The sequence below is a fragment of the Solea senegalensis genome, linkage group LG17 (genome assembly GCF_019176455.1).
Source record: "Solea senegalensis isolate Sse05_10M linkage group LG17, IFAPA_SoseM_1, whole genome shotgun sequence".
Taxonomy (NCBI): Eukaryota; Metazoa; Chordata; class Actinopteri; order Pleuronectiformes; family Soleidae; genus Solea; species Solea senegalensis.
This window is the reverse complement of record NC_058037.1, coordinates 9527501-9540503: the sequence shown is the minus strand read 5'-3', so window position 1 is coordinate 9540503 and position 13003 is coordinate 9527501.

Sequence of the window (13003 nt, the reverse complement as noted above, 5' to 3'; positions counted from 1 at the left end):
AGCAGGCATCAGTGGAGAGAGGGAAAAAAGTCCCTTTTAACAGGAAGAAGTCTCTGACAGAACCAGACTCAAAGATGTGCGGCCATCTGCCTCGACAGGTGGGGGTGAAAGGCAAAATGGGGGACAGAGGAGAGGTATTATTAGTTTAGACAGGACAGTTCTGAGACGGGGACGACTGCTCGAGCCGCCTGTGATGATAAAAATGGACAGAGTGAACACTGAAGGGAGTATTTGTGACTGTTCTAATATAAGATACTTTGTGGAAATGTTGCCTTCAGTCTCCAAAAGTAAAAAACTAATGCCAAAATACTCTTTTGGTGTTTCATACACAATGGAGATGCACTTCCTCTTCAGGCCTGCTGAGGGAATACTGCACAAGCGGCTTCCCTTCGCTCACTCACGTCTCCTCGTGTTATTACAGGTACAGTCCAACCTGCTCGGCCTGTTCCTCTGGCTCTGTATCATTAGTCACATCATATTGCTATCCGAGTCATAATTATTCAAGCTCAGAGATATTATTGCAGCTATAAACATGGTATTTGGTCTTTTGATTCATCCGTGCGTGGCTTTATTTGTTTTGTTTGGATTTGCGGGATTTGTGGATGAGTAATGTTTGTGGTTTCTCATGGCCCATCTTTTATTTGTGGTCGGGTTGGGTTAGTAGTTTTAGTACCCGCACGCTATTTTTAAAAGATCTAAAGATCTTGCCTTTTTAATGACATGATAATGAAACGGCGGTGGTAACAATGCAAAAGTATTCACATAAGTCATGTTTCCTTTAAAGAAATGGGATCATCTTTCACATGAAAGCAGACAGGATGCCATGGCGGGGACACTGACACTGACCTGGAACCTGTAGAAGATCCATTAGAATCCTCCTCACCCAAAATACAGTAGAGCACAATTATCTTTATTAATTATACTTTAACGTTTTACTTTAAGAGTACACATATTTGCAGATGCTAAATCTGCAGACTTTGCAACGCTCAAACAAAATGACTCAAGGTTTTCTACCGTGATTATTAAACGTCACTGTCAAGTTATTATACATACACTAGTTTATTTGATTTATTTTACTGGCGGCCACGGCATGGCACTGGTGCAGTGATTTACAACCTTCGTACATGTACATATTGGTATTAGGGTGAAAAATAAACAAGCAGATAGGATTGTAAATAGGTACTCATCAGCTAAAACTCATCAGCTACATCAGCTAAGGGGAATACATGTAAACACATAATAGGAGGAATGTTTTTTTTTTACAAAAAACAAACATACAATGAGGATCACAGTCAGACTGTATCACGCAAAGCAAAAATGTGGCAACACTTTTATTTCAACAGTCTGGCCCGAGGTGATAAGTGAAAGTTTTGCTTCCATGGATGCAAAAAATATCCCACCTGACCACTTCCATCCTTGCCCAGGTTTATTTAAAACAAATAAATGGTGGAAAATTGGCCGCAGACTTGTCTGCCTCTGTGTCAGCGTCAGTGTCCGTCTGCCAAGTGTCTGTATGATGATGATGATGATGATGATTCAGTTTGTAAATGTAGCATCACAACAGGTTTGGAAGGATGCGGTGACACTGTGGTTGACACGATGCCCGATCACCCGATAGAGAAGTGGTTAGGGTTCATGTGGGTGACACGCTGCGGGCAGTTGGTCATTGGTCATTTTCAATTGAGAATACAAGTTCAGCAAATAAACGATCGTGTTTGAAGATCGCATGAGTGAAACCTCACTCCAGCTTTGTAGTGATGAAAACAGCAGTTTGCTTAGTGCTCTTTAACTCTTTTATTGTATTTTCTTCTTCTTCTTCTTCTCTCATTGTAATGTAGTTATTTGACAAGTGAGCAGAGGTGGAAAATAATATTCTACTCAAGTAAAAGTACTACTATTTTGATAACTTTTTGCTTAAGTACAAGTAAAAGTACTGGTCTAAAAATGTACTCAAGTTAAATTAAGAAAAAAAGTAGCTTGTTTAAACTTTACTTTAAAGTTAAAGTTACTTTTTAACAAGGTTCTTTCTTGTGTCAAATCAAGGCAAACCTTTACAAATGAAAGTGCTGACAAAATAAAACGTGTAAAGGGTCAAAAGGGGTCAAAGGTCACAAATGTCACTCACTCAGGGACCCGACCTTGACGTCAATTCACCTGTCCTCATCATTCACTGCCAAAGTTTCCAGTGTGTGAGTTTAGTTATTTATATATTATACATTTCTAAACATGTTTTTACTGTAGTGTGATTTACAACGTAGCAAAGTACAGCGCTTCCAAAAAAAAACCCACCATACTTAAGTAATATCTGTACACAAAACACCTACTCATTTACAGTAACGTGAGTAAATCTAATATAAACTCTACATACAGCACATCACTTGCATTCTTTGTATTGGAACTATGTTGACTCTATTTAAATAAAACTTTAGGGGTGACTCGGGTACAGCAGTGGATGGAAATGCACTTTTTTCTTTTACAAAATTGAAAATTCAGTTTAATTTGGAGCCCATGCTCCATGAATCACAGTAGAGTCAAAAAAAGGTTAACGTATATAGAATAAAGTCTATTTTTGGGGGAGAGTCTCTTTTGCCCGGGGCCCCTAAAGTCCCTTGCAATGCCCCCCAGGTGTCATGTTTACACCACTGCTAATTAGGACTCAAACGCCAGTGTCTCACACATTGAAAGTCACGTAACCTGGGAATGAATGCTGATTGTAACCCTTTCACACTGAGGATGTAAGCCAGCCAGATGTTGGTGTTGTTGGTTAAGATGAGGGGAATTCTGGGGGAGTCGGTTCTCCAAAGCGACACTCCCTCTTCCCCCGCGCATCTCATTTGACTTGCAAATTCCTATGCAAATCTGCCTTGCCAGTGAGGTGGACGCAGGGAGTAGACGGGTGACCTGGGTGCACGCGGTGGGGTGGGTCAGCTCAGGCGTGTGTGTGTGGGGAAGAGAAAGAGGGATTCTTGCCTGCGTGCTCCATCATGCCCTCCCAGATTCCTCGTTGTCCCAGGGCTAACAAGGGTGTTTTTGTAATGAAAATGTTACCCAGGGGATCCGTAATATTTTGCATACAAGATTGGATAAGAGACCGAGATTATGCGAGGCCCGCAGTGTGAGAGTGTGCGTCCATTGAATTGTCCGTGTTGCTTCACAAAAGAATGAGTGACACATGCACCTTCCTCTTTCTAGTTGCAAAACTGTTCTCCTCTAGTTCTCTCTCTCTCTCTCTCTCTCTCTCTCTCTCTCTCTCTCTCTCTCTCCCTTGTGTGTGTGTGTGTGTGTGTGTGTGTGCGTGTGTGCAATGTGTGTGCGTGTGTGTGTGTGTGTGTGTGAGTCTTTCTTCATTCATATTCAGCCTCTGGTAGTGAAAACTGTGGGGAAGTTGTCACAAAGAGGGGAAGTGTGTAGTAAAAAATATGTCAAGATATGTAAGTATTGTTCACCTCATTGAAAGAGAATTTCCTCTTTTCTCTTTTGTGCATGTGCCGCAGGGCGGGTGCACTTGCGCGTGTATTGTTATTTCGTGTCTGTGCGTATTGCATTAAGACGGATACACCCAGTGTTCCACTACTAATGTCAGACACATATATATATATATATATATATATATATATATATATATATATATATATATATATATATATATATATATATGTATATATATATATATATATACACATAGATATATACATAATAAATAAAAGACTGGATATTGCTGTTGTTGTTGTTGTTCCTCTGTTAAACTTCCTCTAACGGAAGGTTCTCCACAAGGCGATGATAGAATACATTAAAGGACACTTCCCCCTTTTTGAACAAACAGAGTCTTTATAAAAATATGTTACTTTTACGGACTCCCGTGCTGTGAACATAACCGCGGCCCCAGGTTACATCACACGTGCAGATGAGCAGAACGAATTTACATGTGAAGTTACAGCGGCGAAAAGCAAACACTTCAGTTTGATGTGCAACTGTGGTTGTGTCACCACGGTGTCATCATCCTCCTCATCATCATCATCATCATCATCATCGTCGGCGTCCGTGTCAGTCCATGAGAAAGCGCACATATATGCACACACGCGTGTTTGATTAAGGTTCCCAGGAAGTGCTGCTGCTGCTGCGTTTTTTCCCAGCTGACTTCACTTCCTGTCATCTCTTCGTGTCCACTCTGTGTGTGTGTGTGTGTGTGTGTGTGTCCATTCGTTCTGACTCCAGTGTACGGAATCATTTGCTCTGCTCTGTGGAGCAGAAGGACTTTGGCAGCTGTGTCGTCTCAATGTAGGTCTGTGTCGCGCTCGCTTTGCTCAGTCCACACCTCCTTGTCCTCACTTTTCGTCAGTCTTTTTGTCTTTCTTTCATGTTTTGAGTGTCCACGTCCCATGCTCGTCTCTGTGTCTTCTCTGTCTGGCTGTCCTCGTGCTATCAGGCTGAATTTGTCACAAAAGCATATCTGTTTCTTGGTTTAGTGTACTGGGATGTGGAACAGCTCTGCATCTTTCATTTGAAATGCAACACGTGTACGTTGTATTGTAATTTGGACTGGGAGCAACTCAAAGTGACACATGGTTCAATGCTGGGGAACTAGTTTAAACTTTCACAATGTCAGGCTATTGTTGTCGAGGTTGATTGTGTTCAATATAGAATGCACACAGACACACAGAGAAACGTGTTCACAGGCAAAGGTTCCTCCTTGGCTAATCATGTTTCGTTTTCACTTTCTGGGAAACAGGGAGAGGAGAAGAGGAATAAGGAAGTTATGGGGAAGACTTTATCTGTTTTTTTTTTCTCTTTTCTTTTTTTAAACAGAAACTTTCAAATTGCTAAAACAGTTTAGTGCAGCATCAAGTGCAGAGTTTAGTGTCACCTGAAATGTTTGTGTTGACCAGTTATACCATTAATTGTCAATAGTGAGTGTTTACTTGCATGTATTATTTTTTTAATTGTTGCTTTAATGACTTGAAATGACATTTTAGCCGGTGCATTATGTCACTTGTGCATGTTAAATCGTAGAATAAAGTTGTTTGTCTTCTGTGCTGATGAAATCATTAACCGCACATCATGTGACTTCTGGAAAATGTCCTTTGTTTGACTGGAGTGGGGAGTTCTGTGAAGTAGTTCTGGCAGCAGAGGCGATGCAGATATGATTGATCTTTTTCTGTATGAAAGTATTCATTTGATTTAACCATTGGTAAAAATAATGATACAATATTCCTTTTTAGTTAATATTGGAATAAACTGACCAAAATGTCATTTGAGCTGACATTCTGCTGTGTGTGTGTATATATCTAAAAATGAGAGGACGACACTGAAAGAATTATACAGAATGATTTAAAAACACAAAGTGATGTATAGTTAAAGAGCCAAAGACAAACACAGTCTGCCAGAAATAGTGCATAGGTCGCCGTGTGCAACCAAAACCCAAGGATCCGGCTGAGCGAGAACTTCACTGCGAGTCCTGACATGATGCTGGTTGTGACACCGAGCCTGGGATGGGATCGTGGAACAGGGAGTGAGTCTAAACCCAGAAAAACGGGATTCCACTCTCACTCCCTGCTCACGGAGCAACATACTTGTACGAGATTTTCCCACGAGAAAAACCTCCGGCGTTTTTCGGTCTAGGAGAAGCAGGACAGGGCACACATGGGGGAGCCAGGGAGATATAGATATAGATCCAATGTGCATGCATGGAGACAAGCGTATTTTAATGTCTGACAGGTGGGAATCCTGATTGAGACTGAGTCCTAGGGAGACGGAGTGAGATTCATGAGGGAAAAAAATGATCAGTAGGCATCAGCTGACCAACTCTGGGCCCAATATTTCATAACTTGCTCCTGAGCTTTGTTCAGTCTGGAGACGGAGACGGGCCGCCGGTGCCAAGACAATACCTGACTCAACAGAACTGGTTGAATGCACCTTTACAGTCACATTCGCACAAAATACCAGGGCGTGGTTCACCTGCCGCGTCTCATGTGACCCACTCATTTGCCTGGAATTGTCATCGACGTGAATGAATTTCACTTCTCCCCATCTTCCTCCCCACGCCTTCATCCCTCGCTCGCTCGCTGGGAGGATACAGTTTTAGCCGTCCGACCTGTTTTTTGTCTCAGTTTATCAGCTGGATCTAAAGGGATGTCTTTTCTTTACCATCTCTTCCTGTTCTGTTGAGGAAAAACACACTGTAGTTACTCGGTAAGAGCCTACGCGTCATGACTCAGAAGGTTTTGGCCCAAGAAAATAATGTTTGTTTGTTTCTTTTCTAAATGGGGGGCAAAGTGGCACTTGGCGGAGTTTCACACTCTCTCACTTTGATCCCTTTTATTTACTTAAACGTAAGCCATGCGCATGCTACAAGGGATGAGTTCAAACAAGCACCTGCTCAGACAAGATGCCCTCCAGCGAGGATCCTAACTGTGGCTGAACCCGACCTTTGACCTCACAGTTGAGGAAATAACTGAAACATAAGCCATGAATACTGTTTAAAAAAAAACAGTTGGGTTTTTACATACAAGATGATCTCAGTTGATTACGTTTTCATAACAGAAAAAAGGAAAGTAAATCCATTAATGAACCGTTTTTATTTCAATATTAACTATAACCGTTAAATATTATCAGGGGTCATGGCTCTGTGTTATAGTTGATCATTTTGATGTATGAAAAAAAGATCATTATTTACCACTGACATGTAGTGGACTAGAGTTTGTAGAGTAATAGAAAGTAAAATAACTTAGAAAGTACATGAAAAACTACTTAGTTACTTACATGACTGCATGTTGGTGTGACCATGGTGGAAACATTAGGACAGGGGTTGTATTTAATTGCTCACTATTGTGAAAAGGTGTGTCTCAGCCAGAGAGAAATTTTCCATCATAGTAGTGACTCACTCTTTGCATCTTATTTGCATAGATTTGCATGCTGCTTCATTGCTTGCCAACTTACCCACTCTGTTTTATATCTATAAGACATATAACATTTTTTGCATGTCCCTGACGCTCTGTTTTAAGATTAAGTTAATCTCCTAACCTGAGATTTTTATCTTCTTGGTCCTCTTTGCTTCCTCCAGTTGAAAGGTTGGCAGGTTTTTGTGGGTAAATTCCCCTCCGTGGGTACACTGTGGACCCAAGGCTTACACTAAAGGATCTGCTTTTCTGCAACTTCATCTCTTGTGCAAACACAAGAGAGAGAAAGAGAGAGAAAAAAAAAAGCTGGGTTGTTTGCACAACTACATCCTTCTCCAGAGAATCCCCCCCCACACATAATCGCCCTACCACAGAATGCACTATTAGTTTTCCCATGATGGCAAAGCCAAAGCCGTACCTTTACATATCGTGTTCCTCTTGAGTGACAATGGCGAGGTAAATATTGATCACCTTACTCACAACTTTTATTTACCCTGTTGTGGTTTGATTGTTGTTTTGGGCATCAAGAAACCAGTTGTGTTTCAATATTTGCGTTTTATTATTACTCTTCGGTCGTGAAGCAACAGTCGGCGCTATTCGTGTCTCAGGTGGAAACAAAAACACCACGGAACTATTGTTTCTTCAAACTCTTAATCCTCTTCTCCCATTTGCTAACCTGTGTTTCCCCAATCCAGTCCAATCCAGCTTAATTTATACGGCACTTTAAAAACACACCAGGGATAAATAAAACTAATGAAATATAGAAACACAAGACCTAAGACGCCTTCAAAACATACAATAAAACAATGCTGTAGAAAATATATAATATATGGTACAAAAACAGAAGCACAAACATCCATATTTAATAAACAATGGGTGCAAACAACATGACCAACATTTCTGCACACCAGTTGTGAACCTGTTACGTGCACCAAATCACCATTTATGTGACTGACCCAAAGAAAAACAATAGTATACAATAAATGTGAATAAACAAATATTGTGAATATTAAATCTACTGAAAAGTCTAAAGTGTACAACCCAGAAAGATGAAAAAAATACTACTAAAACAATAAACAAACTCATACAATTTAAAAGGGACGTAATAGTGACAAATATATGACGGAAAAACACATCATAAACAGTGAGAATCAATCTTTCTGTCACTAAACACAATCATGCATCACCATCTAACATGCTGAAATGTCATTTCATTACTCTAACACATTTCAGTTTCACTCATTTTAAAGCCGGGATGACACAATGTTTATTTCCTTTACATTCAGTTGCAGGATTCTTATGAATTAATAATGATTAAGTTATGGGGGGGGGAAAAATTACAGTAAGATTTACCTTACAGAATCAGAGGCACGTGCCGTGATGATCGGTGATTAAACTGAATAAAAAGGAAAAAAAAAGTAACCATAGAGACCATCACGCCAGCTGCTTGTCTATCAACATGTTAATGTCCCAACCCATGAGTGCTCAGCAGTCATTACTGCATCATTATTATTATTATTATTATTATTGTTATAATATCATAAGCCAGTGCAGACCACACCCATCATAGAAATCTTCATTCTGATCTCAAATGCACACCTTTAAGTTCTCGTGACTCCGTGTCTTTGTGTGACAAAAGAAAAAATCTGTCTACAGACATAAACACCTGTCATGTACTGAAAACCCTTCACATTTTGCCACACACACACACACACACCGTGACAGGGTGAAGACACTACCGGGCTTCATGTAACAGCTGTAAAACATTCATTAGAGATCCAGCGTGTGAGAGAAAACAACACGTCACTTCTTTAATTACACTATAGGTGCCAGATGTGAGCATTATGTGTCTCGTCTCGCTTAAGTCAGAGCACACTTTTATGTGAAATAAAGTTACAAAACGGCGTTACGTCAACGGCAATGTTTTGTCTCCCTTGTCTGGAAAAGCGATTTTTTCTTGACTGTAGCACATTTTGGTGAATCCAGGTTTTGGGTCTTAAGCTTAGAAACCACGGACAGAATATAACAAGAAAGAAAGAGAAGAAAGAAAAAGATTTGGATATAATCAAATAATATGACCATTTTTTTTGCTTACAGCCGCTTCGACAGTAACTCCCTCATGACACGACCATATCATATTTCAGATGAAGTGTTACACTCTCTGTCTAAGTGCTGCCTGACCGGTTCAGCATCTGTGTGTACTGTGTCATCACTGGCTGATGTGTGCGTGTCCAAACTTGCCCGGGATTCAAAGAGAAGACAACAATGTGTCAAATGTGTGTGTGTGTGTGTTAATGTGTGTTACACAACACAAACAGAGAAGATGAAGAGGAGGAGGAGAGGCTCATCCATCACGTTACTTTCGTTTATGATGTTCAACTTCACTTTTTTTTCTGTTGTTGTTGTTGTTGTTCCCTTCTGGTACCAGTTTGTCCTGCAGGACGGCTGAGGACCAGTTCGCCAGCAGTGCTATCAATCACACTTTGTAATCATATCGGCGCGTGCTAATGCATCATCCTTCATCCTCGCGACAAACACGCATGCACATATCCTGTACTTACTGAAGGGTGCAGATCTTCGGGGGGCCCATGTTGCTCTTGCGCACACACACGGTCGCCATCCAAGGTGTAGCATCTCCACACACACTTATGTCAGTGCAAGTGCCCCCTCACCGTGTAAGTGTGTCTCTCACACGGTGGCTGGTCCTCACAATTTGAAAGGGTTGATTTGGTTTTACGGTTAGAATAAGGTTCAGTTTAGGGGCTATAGGGAATGCAGTATGTCTATGAGTGTGTGTGTGTGCGTGTGTGTACTATCAAGGCCCTGTGTTTCCTGTTTTGCAATCCTCACCATGTCCTTCCACAAAACGTCTCTGGCTGCTTCAGGAACAGCGTGCAGAGGCCGACATTCACCACTGAGCTACATTAGATGTGCGTCTCTTCACAAAGCATTCGTCTTTTCTCTCAGGCAATCAACAAATTAACTCAACACGACAAAGGCGCACAAAGACGAACAGCTTTCAGTCGGTTAACTTAAAACTGATGTAGTGCAATAAAATCGTTGTTACTGACGTTTGTAACAACTCACTCTCCCTGGTGAGTTTCTGTAATAAAGGATTGAACTCATTCATCATCTACGGCTTTATCCTCCACGTGAAGGTCATGGGGGTCACTGGTGTCAATTCCATCACAGGGACACACAAACAACTCTCACTCTCACACCTACGGTCAATTTAGAGGGTCCAATTTTGCCGAATCCCCAAAACTCCATGCTGAAAGGCCCTTGTTCCACTACACCAGCCGTGTTTTCAAATACCAAAATCACAAAACAAAACATTTGAACTCATTGTTGAAGGCAACCGTGGATCAGCACCTGTTTACCATGATGTAAAAATCACGGATTCTGTCTCTATAGACTTTGGCGTGTGGTGATTAGTTTAGAAAGTGAAACAAACTTTGGTCTCCAGCTAGAAAACTACTGTCCAAAGGGAAAATCAGGGGTCTTATTCCTAAAATACTATAGTGTCATGCTTGTGTAGATTTTTATGAAGTGGCTTAACCTGTTTTTCTGTGTGTCCCTGCTGGCACAGTCATGTTTTCATCAAGCGTGAGCATCCCTGTCTCAGGCAGTGGCAGCATGCTGGAGCGTGGACGAGTCAAAACCTCTTACAGTCACACTTTCAAAAAACCTGCACTATCGCTTTAACAGTCAAGCACACACTTTTCTGTCTTTTTTTTCTTCATTCAAATAAATAAAGTGTGTAGAATCTTGTTATCCCTGAGGTAAAAACACAGACAGCATAAAGTGTATGTTGTTGGCTTCTTTTGAAGGTGAGAAACGATCACGTCATCCTCCCACGATGCATTCGCCAGACACCATGTTATCTACCCTGGAAGCACCTTTATTAGCGCATGTGTGTTTGCATATGAAAAACCTCACCTTGCCTCCGAGATATCTGTCCAGAAGGCTCTGTGCACCTGTACTTTACGACAACTCACCTGACTGGCGTGCCAGGCCATAACGCTGATGACACGTGAGTCAGGCCAAATACCTCCACGTGGTGCCTGCAAGATCTAACAGTGGGGGGTTTCCTGGCTGTATTTTTTTACGGCCGCCATTTTTTTTTGTTATCAGGGATAATCAATTTATTCAAGGCTGTGCATGCTGAGGTGGTTTCCCCTAAAGGCAATTCTATGCCTCTTTGCATATGTGTAAATTTGTGAATGAAGTAATACACAACTTTCCCCTTACCAATACCCATGCGCTAAACACTCAATAGAGACGTCCCTCATAGACACGATGCATTCCCCAGCCCCTTACCCTAACTTTAAAGGTAGGGTTGGAGATCCTGGGTAAAAAAAACAAATACATTTTGAATTTCAAAAGTCCAGGAGCACAGGAACACGCGAGCACTGTGCGGCGTCTGTAACTTGCGGTACTTTTCGGTGACGCTACGCTTCACAAAGACATACAGGGTAACCTACCTAGAAGAAACAAAGCCACCATGCTTTGCGTTGTCGCCACTGTTCAAACGCAGCACCGACGTTCCCTCTGGTCTTGGATCGCTCTGCGTCAGCCTTTTTCTTGGCAGTAACTTTCCCAAAACCTGTTTTTGTTTGCGACCAACACCTGTTGTTGGCACCTTTTTCTACCACTGTATGCTCACGGGGGGAGGTGGTTCAGATGGCAGTTTTTTGATTGATGCATCCCATTTTTGTGACAATGCATTAAAGGCCACATAGACCGGAAGCTCCAATTAACGCTGCGTTTGTGTGTGTGTGTATCTGCGTCATTACCTCGTTTATGAAACCCTAAAGTTTCAGAACAAACAGTTCAGCCACTGCTGAGAAAATAGTGTTGTATTGTTTTCCTGGGCTCTGCGAAGCGGATCGGCACTTCCTTAATTTGATGTCGTCATCAGAAATCCTCACCACTCCTCTCACCACTGTAGCGCCTCCTGGTGTGGGCACTAGTCCGGGCACATCTGGTTGCGTACATTCAACCGCAGAAGAAGAAGAACTACTCTTGTTGTAGCTGCTGAGATGCAGAGCATCCACCGTGCCAGAGGGGGAGCTGTGTATCTGAGAGCTGGCCTATCTATTACGTCACTTCCAGGTACCTGGCCAATCACAGGACAGTGGGAAAGCTCTCGTTGGCTGGCCAATCACAACACAGTCCACATTCTAGGGGTGTGGTTTTGTTCTGAAACAGCGCGGCTGACGAGAGTGTCAGTGAGGAGATATTTTGATCGGCTCGTTTGCAGCGACTAGGAGGTTTTTAATCATGAAAACAAGTTCATATATGTAAGTAGACCTCCATAACTAACATATATGTGTGATACAAGCATTCTATGTCACCTTTAATGAATTGGTTTTTAAGCAACACAGTAAGAAAAATGCTCCAGAAAATGATCTCCCACCCTACCCTTAACCATAACAAATAGATACCTTACCCTAACCCTAACCCTGACTTAAACCAAATTCTAATCCAAACCCTAAAACCAGGTCTTAACCCTGAACAAGAGGGAGGACCAACCAAAATGTCCTAATTTTCCATACAAGAAGACACAGAGCTCCTACGTTCTGACAGTCATTGATGTTTCTCTCCTACTTTTAATGTAGCGTTACTCATGCAGACTGTATCGTTGTTGTGTTCAGCACATGCAGGCACTTGTTTAGGGAGTCATTTATTTTCTTTGCGTTCTGTTGGCGGAGCATGCATTTTCAATATCGGACAATCGTGTTTGTGGGATTGTGAAGCCTGTACCGATTGTCCAGGTTCACGTTTAGCAGTAGAATCCACTGCTAAACCAGCTTGAAGCGGTCTCGCTTTACTGGAGCTGTGCGCTTCTTCTTGTGTGAACTCACTAGACAATGGCTTGAATGTTTCACACGTTTGTTTAATATTCAAAGGTTAGCTTCAGTAGAGTGCCACCTCTACATTGACATGACCTCTGTCTTACACAACAGCAGGGCTGGTCCAGCACGGGGCCTCTAGGTGTGGCCATGGCTTCTGCTGGGGGCAGGATTAGTTGTACTCAAATGTGGTCAAGAGAAGTGTTACTATGACATTCTGACAAAATCAAGTTACAAATTCAGACGACAGTG